The sequence below is a fragment of the Mercurialis annua genome, linkage group LG7, assembly GCF_937616625.2.
Source record: "Mercurialis annua linkage group LG7, ddMerAnnu1.2, whole genome shotgun sequence".
NCBI classification, from domain to species: Eukaryota; Viridiplantae; Streptophyta; class Magnoliopsida; order Malpighiales; family Euphorbiaceae; genus Mercurialis; species Mercurialis annua.
This window is the reverse complement of record NC_065576.1, coordinates 32,045,658-32,056,798: the sequence shown is the minus strand read 5'-3', so window position 1 is coordinate 32,056,798 and position 11,141 is coordinate 32,045,658. Positions and strand designations below refer to the sequence as shown.

The following is an 11,141-nucleotide window of genomic DNA, read 5'->3' as shown; positions in this document are numbered from 1 at the left end:
ACCGCTAGGTTAGATGTATGTTTAGGAGTACCTACTACTTGCCTCACATGCCAGATCGAGTTATATGGGCGTCTTATATGGGTCCCTTTACCGCTTTCACACGTGTTTAATTTCCAGCAAATTATACTATGAACTACATGAATGTCGAGATGAGAATAACCGAACATGTCAGTAAATAACAACGTAATCAATAAGCTAAGTACACGAGTTTCTGTGGAATGTCCATGAACCCAGTTTTTTAGTCCGGCGTACGATAATCTCACCCATATGTGAGTGAGGTTATCCATTCGGTAGAAAAATCATTTCCTACCTGAGTTAGGTGGCGACTCCATATTTATCAAACCTTTCCAGAATTAAGGTAAGCCATAAGCCTGGGCGAGCGGCCCCCGAACTCCGCTTCTCCCACACATACCCATCTGCTCTATCATCTGCTCCATCATACGGTCCATCCGTTCCTCCATCCTCTTGTCAATTTTATCAATTTGCTGTTTGACCTAACAGATATGGTCACGTTCGTAAATGTCTTCCACACGCTGCTGATTTCTCCATGACAGCATGGCTGAATCCATAAACGATTTAATTCTGATACTAACTGATGTAGCGAAAGTCATGATTAAACACAAGGTTAATTTAAAATTTTTTAATTAACAAATAATACCAGCAATTAACTTCTAAATTCTATTGATTCAAAAATAAATATTAAATTTAGTCATCAAACGTCGTTGATTCGAATGAATACTGATATTTGGAAAATCTACATAGATTATCTCACAAATATTAAAGCTACTCTTACTGTCCCATAAAGTTGTTTAAATACTAAAACAAACAAAAATCATAAAGAAGGCATAAAAAGAAACAAAATAATAAGTCTAAAAAGCTGACATAATCAAAATTTGCTATTTTAAAGGCCCAAGCGATGGATTTTAGCCAAAGAGCGATGTAAGTCATGAGCAAAGATGATGATTATCAATCGTTGGCCCATTTTTAATAAATTTAGGCCCATGAACCGCCCAAATCGCACCCCTCCAATTTTGGCAGAATTGCAAAACTGCCATTACACCCACTTGTGCTCCCTTTTCTCTATGAAGTCGGATTTTGTCTCCGCAACTGCATCAAAACTCTACCCACCCATGCCTATATGAGGAGAGTAAAGGTATATGTGCAAATTACATGAACAATTCTTTAGAAGAGTTTGATGTCTGCTTGTTGTTAGCAAATACTTTAAAGCCTTCTACACTTAAAAAAAGCATAAGTTGAAAGAGTTCATGTGCTAGCATTAAAAAAGCCAGAGTCGTTGCACAAGTTCATAAAATCACAAATCTGACAACACTTGGACAAATTTGCAAGCATCCGAGCAAGTAGGTGATCGTAGCGAGAGTTGAGCCTTGGGACTCTCGGGAAGAGGAATTCGAGAAGATCACTTCGAGACTATAGAATTCAATCGGGAGCATAGTCGTATGGACGATATAGAGGTCGTTGTACTTTCAGGACTACTGGAATTTTAGAAAAACGACATAAATATTCTTTTTAATTCTTAGATGATTGCTATTAAAATAAGATGGTACGTTGATCATATGTGACTATATTGATGTAATCAACAACCGGATTGTATATTTTAATATTTAATTGAAATATATGATCCAAACCGGAACCCTCGCCCTCCCCTGCATACTTTCAATATGCCAATTATAGTGTAATGCATATTTACGTTATTTTCTAAGCCTTATTTGCCAGCTATTTCTTTTCCGGTATTTATTTGCCATTTGTTTTACTATGATGAGAATTTTATTGTTTGTATAACTTTCTGTGATTGCTTTGAGAATGTGGTCAATTGCCAAACTTTGTCATATTTTTGTGTGTGGTTTGGTTTTTTTTCTTTCTAATTTCTATTATCTTTGTTTAAATAATACTGTAAAACATTCTTTTGTTTTTTTGCAAATTTTTATTTTTTTCAAATTACATTGTGCCCTTAAATTTCACAACAAATTTTATTTGAAGTAAAATTTTAGTATTTATGAAATAAATTTGAATTATATACAAATATACTAAACTCAAACTCTTTATTAGATAAATTACGAATAAATCGAACTTTTTTAGATGAACCTAATTCGCCACGTAAAATTATAATTAATTATCCACTTATCGTGTCACATATAACATTAATTAATGTGATAATCAATCAATAAATATCATATTAATTGATGATATTTTAACTATAATTAATAGGCTAAGCTGAAAAAACTCTGACCTTTGTTTTGGTTTTCAATTCCACGTCGACATAGCAATTTTTCAATTTTACCCTATTTCGAATTTTTGGTTTTCAATTGCACCTTGAATTAAAAAAATTAAATGATTTTATTATAATAAGTATTCAAACATATAAAAATAAATATATTGATATCATTTTATATATTTTTTCATTTGAATAAATTTAATCAAGTTCTCAAACTTAAAAAAGTTTCAAATAAATCCTAAAATTAAAAAAAAATAAATTAAATTAAAATACATTCAAAATATATATATATATATATATATATATATATATGTATATTAAGTTTTCATGTATATATTATCATTAAAAAATTGCTACGTCAGGGTGCAATTGAAAACCAAAATAAAAGTCAGAGTTTTTTTAGCCTATTAGCCTAATTAATATCATAAGTTGATGGTATATAATTATGAGGAATTTGCACAAAACACTTCTTTTTTTAACTTATTTGTTCTAAATATCTAAATTTCAAAAATTTACTTTTTTTACTCTATTTTTATATTGTTTTTAGTTGTACCTCAATTAGCAAAATAACTTATTTGTATTTTTACTCTCCTTCTTTTAAACACATGCATATTTCATTTTTCTTTTTTTTTTCTCTCCTCTTTTTCTCTCTCCTCTCTCTTCTTTTTTTCGTTTTTTTCTTTTCTCTCTCTTTTTTCTCTTTCTTTCTTCTCATTTTTCTTTTTTTCTCTCTCTTCTTTTTCTCTCTTCGTCTTCTTCCTCCTTTTCTTCTTCTTTCCTCTGCACTTTTTTTTTCATTTTTTTCGAATCTGCTTTTTCTATTTTTCACATTATACAAATGAACTCTAAGACAAAAAAAAATTGAATAAAAAAAGAGTTTAAGAGATAATATAATGGTGATAGATGAGAAAATTCTTATTCTTCTTCTCTTTTTCTTCTTCCTCTTCTTCTACTTTTTTTTCTATGTTGTTTTAAATTATTGTAGCATCGTTTTTTAGAATTTTTTTACAACTTTTTTTTTGAAAAAATCGTAATGTTCTTCATCAATGATATTTTGACCTGGATTTCAAATGTTTTAAATTAATTTTAGAAATCATTTGAAACTGTTTTTTCGAAACTGTTTTATACTGTTCGAAACCTTTGTAAATGGTTTGAAACTGTTTTATACTATTTGAAACTGTTATTTTTTAAACTGTTTGAAAGTGTTTTTAGAAACTGTTTTATACTGCTTGAGATCTTTCGAAACAGTTTGCAACTGTTTTATACTGTTTGAAACCTTTGTAAACGGTTTGAAACTGTTTTTTTGAAACTTTTATTTTTTTATGTACACGGTTTGAAACTGTTTGATACTATTTGAAATTGTTATTTTATAAACTATAGGAAAGTATTTTTTAGAATCTGTTTTAGACAGTTTAAGACCTTTGTACACGGTTTGAAACTGTTATTTTTTAGATTATTTGAAAGTATTTTTTAGAAACTGTTTTAGACTGTTTGAGATCTTTGTAAACGGTTTGAACTGTTTTATTGTAATATCCCGTATATTTGTTTTTTTTTTAAGAAAAATAATAATTTTCCGTTAATTTCCGGTAATAATTAGAGTCGTTTACGGATTTGTGGTTTAATTGGTGATTTAAATTAATTGTTGGTTTGATTATTTTGGTTAGGCCCATTTTGAATGGCCTAATATCAATTGCTCTCTTTTTGGCATGGGTCATGATGGCCCATGCATTATTTTCTTTCAATTATGAATGTGTCTCCTTGTTGCCTAACTTCCTTTATTTTTCTTGCAAATTCTTACCCTACTTATTACGTTTCTTAAACCTAATTCTCTCTCTTTTATTTCCTCCTAACCCTAGCTGTCATCATTAGCTTTTAATCTCTGAGAATCTTGAAACAAATTTTTATTCAACTCTTATGTTCCTTCGGTAAGGGTTGTTTTTAGTTTTCTGTTTTAAGTTTATAATCGGCACTTCCGTATTTTGAATCGTTCTCTTTCGTTTTAGTGTTATATTTGGATCCGTCTCGTCCTAGTTGAAGTAGACTCACGCCTCTCTGATTCTCATCTTCGTTCTCGCCAAACAGTACGTAAATAATTCCGTTATAGCCGCCGCCGTTTCATCGTTTTTGAGTATTATTCTCTATTTTTGTTGTGATGTTTGTTTCTGCCGAATTTGAGTCCTTGGTTAATATGATTTATGGGTTCCTTACCTAAACTAGTTCCTACAGATTTCTGGTTGGCTAAATCATGTTTATAAATTGCTAGAGTTTCTCAGTTGCTCTTGTTGCTCTTCGTTGTTCTTGAAACGAAGCCCGCGTGATTTCTGTGTTGTTCTTGATTTATTACTCTTAGGTTGTATTGATTTTAAAATTTGCTGAGTTTAGATTAGCAGTTACTGTTAATTGCTTAGTATGGTTTTGGGGATCAGTGGCTTGATAGTTTTCGATTTCTTTACTCTGTGTGTTATGAGTTTTTGTTATGTAATTTCAATTTGTTGATGATAATGGTTGGCGGGGTGGGTTTTAATTGATTTGTGAGATTGAATTGGTTAAAGGTGGGCCACTGTTGGTGTTGTATTGCTTGGCACAGTGGGCTTATTTTGGTTTGAAATTATTTTGGCTAAAGGATCATCTAGATCACTAAAGTATTTGTTATTGTTTCAATTAGTTATTTAAGGTTTATTTTAATTAATCACTTTTAATTTCATTTATTTGATTTTTAATTTTTAGTCTACGGATTTAGTTTCGAGTTATAAATTGACATTTTGATAACATTACATTTTTGTTATTTAAATTATTTTGATATACTATTATTTATTATTTATAATAAAGTGATAATATTATTATTTATAAATTACTTTAACAACATCATTTTAAATCTAAGAATAATATTAGATTTATTTATTATTTAATTTATTTCGATTATTATATTCGAAGATCGATAATTATATTTTTATTCATTAATTTATAATTACTCGGGTAATTATTAATTTTGAAATTTAACGCTTATTTTGGTTTAACAGGTTTATAATTGAATATATAAATATATTTATTTTAACAAAATTAGTTTTGGAACTATAAACTCTGGTTTATATTTTTGATAAAATATTTTGGGTCGGGTTAGACTTGGGTTATCCGACATGTGAGATAGCTTGGTAGTTATTGGTAACTCGGCTAACCCACTATTTGAGGAATTGATTTTATTTATCAATTAAATATTATTTTAATAATATTTTTCGGATTGGATTTAAGTGCGAACTCAATAGTCTTGAATTAATTACGGCATTCAATTTATTTGAGAATTGTGTTTCTCTGTGATTTATCTGGTTATTTAATTGTGCTAGTCCTACGTGGTGTCTAGTAATCTTAGAGTTAGGGGTCAACGGATTTTAACCAATTTATTATTTTAGACCCGTCGACTGCTCGTGCTTCGGAGTCTACGCAGGGTTAGCTGTTTGCCAAGATCACGTGGATAAGCAAGCAGTGAGTTTGTAGTGCTATTTACCGCTTTATTAAGTACCGCATTGTATTTTAATATTATAAATGTTTGTGAACTGTTTTTACGGATTATGGATCTGGATTGAAACGAGCTACTCGATAGGCTTGTATCGAGACTGTGTGCACCGGTAAGTACTCTGGGAAACGGCAGACTAAAGTCTTGCTTACGCTGGTATATTTATATGACGAGGATTTGTTCCCGTCCACTCTGGGTTTATCGGTATGCTATGTCATACTTACGCTGGGATCATTTCAATACTGTTTTCCATAATCATATATATTATATTAGTATAAAAATATTTTGATTTAAGGGTTTTAAACTTAATAAATGTAAATAGTATTGCGAACTCATCTCAGTATATCTGACCCCGTTGTTTTCCCAAATTTTCCAGGTTTGTGATTTGAAAGCTGGTCCACTCCGATTCTTTTGATTCCTCGGAGGTTTTTATGTTATTTAACTAGTTTCTGTTTTCAAACTCTTAGACCGCAGTAGAACTAGTTTATATATTGCATTTGTTATTGCATTGGGATTGTCGATTAGACCGATTATTTATTATTGGCATATTTACACTGGAATATTTTATTATTATATTTAAGGCATGCTGTGGAATATTCAAGATATTTAAGTTATTTATATTAGAACCGTAATATAAATTGCTAGACCTAGGTTGGAGTCTCGGTTGCTCCCGATCAGTTTCTGCAGGTTTAAATATTTAATTGATTTCCGTAAGGCTTGCTACGGGTTTTGGTACAACCATACCCATACCCTAGCGCCGGTCACGATTCATGAAATTGGGTCGTGACAAAGTTGGTATCAGAGCTTTGATTTCAAACCAAGGCCATTTGCTTATTATGTGTTTACTCTGTTAGGTCGTTGTTGTGTCATAGGATCTACTGCGGAATTAGGTTCATGTCTTGTCTTTGAAACGTCATCTTTTGATTTTTAAAACTTTCTGCCTACGCCGATAGGATTGCGTCGAGTCAGCCACTGATTATGCCTTGATTTGATGCTTTTATTTATTATATTGATGTTATTTCACTTAGGTGATTTAATTGCTTTTGATTTCTCGGGAAATCTTATGTTGATAATATTCTTTATGTCATACTTGGGTATGATGTTAATTGCCTTATCTTAATAATGTTGTTTTTCACCTTGGGTGATATATTTTGGCTGTTATGCCTTTAATGATGTTGTTGACGCTAAATTGTTTGTGAGTATTTCTGGCTCTGTCTGTGAGATTTGATTTCTAAAAAAAAAAATTAAAATTATTATTTTGTCAGGCTTTGACATTATTTTGGGTTTGAATTATTTTTGACCCAGAATTTTTTTTTCAAGTTTTGTGAATTACGTTGTTGGCTACGTATTGGGTTTAAATTACCTTAGGAAGATTATTTTTGCCCAACAGGTGTTTTGACGCAAAAAGTCAAAAGGGTAGTCTAGACACGACACCCTAAAATATTATTTTGCACTATCTTTCCAAAGAAAATGAAATCTGTATATTTCAAAATTTTATATCTGATTGAGGATTGAAAAGGGTTGTTCTTTTGAAATAAAATGAATTTCTCGAATTCTTAAAATTTGAATGTTACGTCTAGTTTTGGTGTTTTCAAGATAATTGTTTTGAAATAAAATTATTTCGGTAATGCGATACCGTTTTGATGATTTAACATTACTTTTGTAATTTTACCATATTTTGGTTGTCAACACTTTGGTGTTGTTGGTCTTATGCTCGTTTTGCTAGTTTTTGACTAAGCTTGTGTTTCTGAAAAGGTTGTTAAAGAATAGTTGTTTTCCCTCTTGGGAGATGTTTTGATGTTGTCATTTGGGAGACGTCGAGCTTCCTATTTTTGAAAGGATTGGAATTTGTTTAAAACGCGTTTTTTTTTTCGGATTTTAAAATATTTTGTATACGTTTTATAAATGGTTATTAGGGGGTTGACTTGGGTCACCCAAATTTGGAGTTGAGCTTGGGAATTGTAATTACTTGGCTAACTCGGTGATTTTTAATTGAGGCGTTTGGAAACAAGTATACCTATTGTTTTATAAAAGAGGTTTTCCTTTAATACTATGGGGCTCGACATGAACTTGGAATCTATTTTGTAAATTTTACCTTTCAAATGGTTTTGATAAATATTTTTGGATCAACATCTTTATTATTTTAATCTGATTGGATGTTTTTAATTGATTTGATAATTTAATCATTGTTGGACTGTTTGAGTTGCTACCATTAGTTGATCACAGATGATGTTCTATGCTCAATCCTTTGGGATTTTATTGTTTACCTACCTAATGAGTAATTGTTTTACTGCAAGATGTTTAAGTGCTTTCGGATGTGTGAGAAATTCTTAACCTAAATTACTATGTTATTATTCTTGTCTCTCGTATTTGATTAAGTTAAGCCATATTTGTTTTTGTCCTCGTTGACCTCATTGTGTGGAGCAGCACGTGAGGGTATTCCGCGCTAGTTTTTCTTTGACTTAAATTTGACGTTGGCGTCAGTGTGCGATTTGAACCTTTGTTTTGACTCGGCGATTAGTTTAGAAGTTCTAATTTGTTTAGCCGGATCAAACATTTGGACTCTAAAATTCAAAGTGATTAATTTTGTTATCAAGAAATTTGAGGAGCGATTCTCAAGATTTGTTTTCAGATTCGATCTCAAAATCTATCCTTGTCAGAAAAAGGCGATTTGAGTTAATTTACTCAGCACCGTGGAATAATTCTTCTCGTGAGTGTTTGTCTCGTGCGTGGAATTTCGAACGTTATGCGTTTCTAGGTCAGGCTCGTTTGTGACGATTTGTTGTATCGAAATTTTTGGCTGTTAGCATTTTAAAATTAGATATAGAATCTGTGAATCGAGATAGATCAGTGTAGTAATACACTAGTGTTTTCTTTAGGTAGATCGGTGAAACACCGGAACTGTTACTGGAGCTGTGAAGGCGGTCGTGTTGTTTGTTGCCTTTGGAAAAATTTGAGGGGGAACTTGTTGTTAGGTAAATTTTTAGTTTCGTTGTTGATTTTGGGTTATTTCGTTTTTGACAATGCAAATTGGTGGACTAGGATAATAGAGACGGGCAAATATGTCAAGATGGACGGGTGCACGTCTCACAGAGTGTAATGTCTAGAAAATATTTTAAAGAAAAATTGATTTCAAATGTTAATTTGTTAAAGTAATTGAAATGTTTTTATCACATAATTGTGCCCAGACATGTCATGAACATGCATTTGAAATGCCACGAATAGGAAACTGCATTGAGCATTGAGTATGATCACTAATTAAAAGAGAAATAAATAATTTATACATGCATTTAGAACATTCATCACGGCATTAGATGATTAGGGTTGAATGCAACTCTTTGGGGATGAGAGCTGTCATCACCCTGGCGCACAATTATATAAAATAAATTTTATCACTGGAACTTTTTAAGAAAAATATTTTGCTATAAACTCGCGAGTCATATTGTGAAAATAGTGTTTAAAAAGTTATTAAATTTCAAATGGTTTTAAATTTTTTTAATTGGTTGGAAACTAGACAAATACTTTGTGATGACGGTGGTGATTTAAGAGGAATTGTATTATCAAGATTTATTCTATATTGTTGGAGTATCAGTGTTTGGTAAATATGAGCTATGGTTATAAGGTATTATTCGAGGTTTAGTTGTGGTAAGTGCGGAAAAAATTTTGAGTTCGGATTAAAAAATTGTGTCAGCTTAGAGTATATAATTTGAGGATTTTTGATTTAAGGAAATTGGTTATGCTCTGCGTATTTATTTACACCGGAAAAGAAAAAAAAATTAAAAGAAATTTTGTTTTTACAAATTCGATTTCTATACGAAAAGTTTTGAGATACCGATATGGAAATTTTTTTTATAAATAAAGGAATTCTTGTTTATGAAATCTTAATTTTTGAGAAGTGATGAAACTCTGTTAGTTTTGATTCAAAAACGGATTTTTAATTTTTCTAAATGAACGATTTTATAAAATCATGAAATTATTTGAAAGTAAGGTTCGGTTATGATTTCAAATTGAGAGTATTTTATTATGTTGATACGGTTACGAATAAAAGGATTTTTCAACGGGTTAATTATTTTTGGTTGAAAATGAAATTTAAATTTGTGGTGCTAGTGATTTCAAATTGAAGATGGATTGTGTTATTATATATTTGTGTTTACGGAAAACGTTTTTCTAAAAAAATTGTGTTTTGAGCATAACTAACAATCCGATTGATTGCGATTTGATCTTAATGATCTTCGATAGAATTCGAGGTCTTAGTGTTTCAAAATAAGTGTCGAGGATGAGAAATATTGTTGTCTGAAGTTTAAGATATGTATTCCTTAGAATTGATGTGTTTTCTTACGTCTGGGTTTGAAGGGTTGATGAAATTGTTGAACTGATATTAGTTAGTTGAACCAGGACGATTCTAGTGGTATATAGTTTTAAGCCGTTATTTGTAAGAGAAATTATAAGCAGGACGACATTTTGAATTGCTGATAAGCTTTCTCATTTGAGATAATTGGTATTTTGACCACTATAAGTTTTGTAGTGCGTAGGCGTTGAGTGATGTAAGATTAATTCCAGTGAGAGTGTCGGTATGTTTTAGTTGTAGCGTTGGAGTTTGGCTTATTAAAATTTCGATTTATTTTTGGGATTGTTCCTACACTTATGGTGTTGCTTGGTAGTCTTGGAGACTTAATCTGGTTATTTTGAAACTTTTCCTCGTGTAGCGTGTTGGTTATTTTCCGGTTGTAAATAAATTTCTAATCCGTTCACACGTGGTGTTTGAGAAGTTGATTGAAGTAGCAAATTGTTGAACTAAGAATTTTTCGTGTAGGCGTATGGTGATCATTCGAGTTTTCGATCCAATTTTATCTTCGAAGTCGTATTTTAATAAGTTGGGGAGAATGTCCGTAAATTTTTCAGCGTATTTTCGGTTATTATGGTTTACTTCGCTTTAACTCTTCTCAGTATCATTTATGATAAGATTACCCTTGGGTAGGAGTTTTGTTTAAACTTTTGGAGATTGCAGTGATGTTTTTGCTTAGGCGGAATTAAGCAGTTTTTATTTTGTTTCTGTTGAGGTGTCACTCGACCGTTGAGCAATTTTGGGAATCATAAATGGTATGATTAGTGCTTTCTTTCGTTCCGTTGGGGATGCGTTGTTCCGTAATTGGAGTTACGTGTGATTTCATGCGTGCTATAATTATTTTTATATTACTTTGGTTTTGTGGTAAATTCGAGGACGAATTTTTTTTTTAGTTGAGGAGAATGTAATATCCCGTATATTTGTTTTTTTTAAAAGAAAAATAATAATTTTCCGTTAATTTCTGGTAATAATTAGAGTCGTTTACGGATTTGTGGTTTAATTGGTGATTTAAATTAATTGTTGGTTTGATTATTTTGGTTAGGCCCATTTTG

The 11,141-nt window shown here is 31.1% G+C and overlaps 1 long non-coding RNA gene across 1 annotated transcript; it reads left to right on the top strand.

The window, feature by feature from the left end:
* The first annotated feature begins 5,638 nt into the window (after positions 1 to 5,638).
* LOC126655833 (uncharacterized) lies at positions 5,639 to 6,317 on the top strand. Its single transcript, XR_007633105.1, has 2 exons — positions 5,639 to 5,713; positions 6,121 to 6,317. It is a non-coding gene; the product is annotated as an uncharacterized LOC126655833 (long non-coding RNA).
* Positions 6,318 to 11,141: the final 4,824 nt, after the last annotated feature.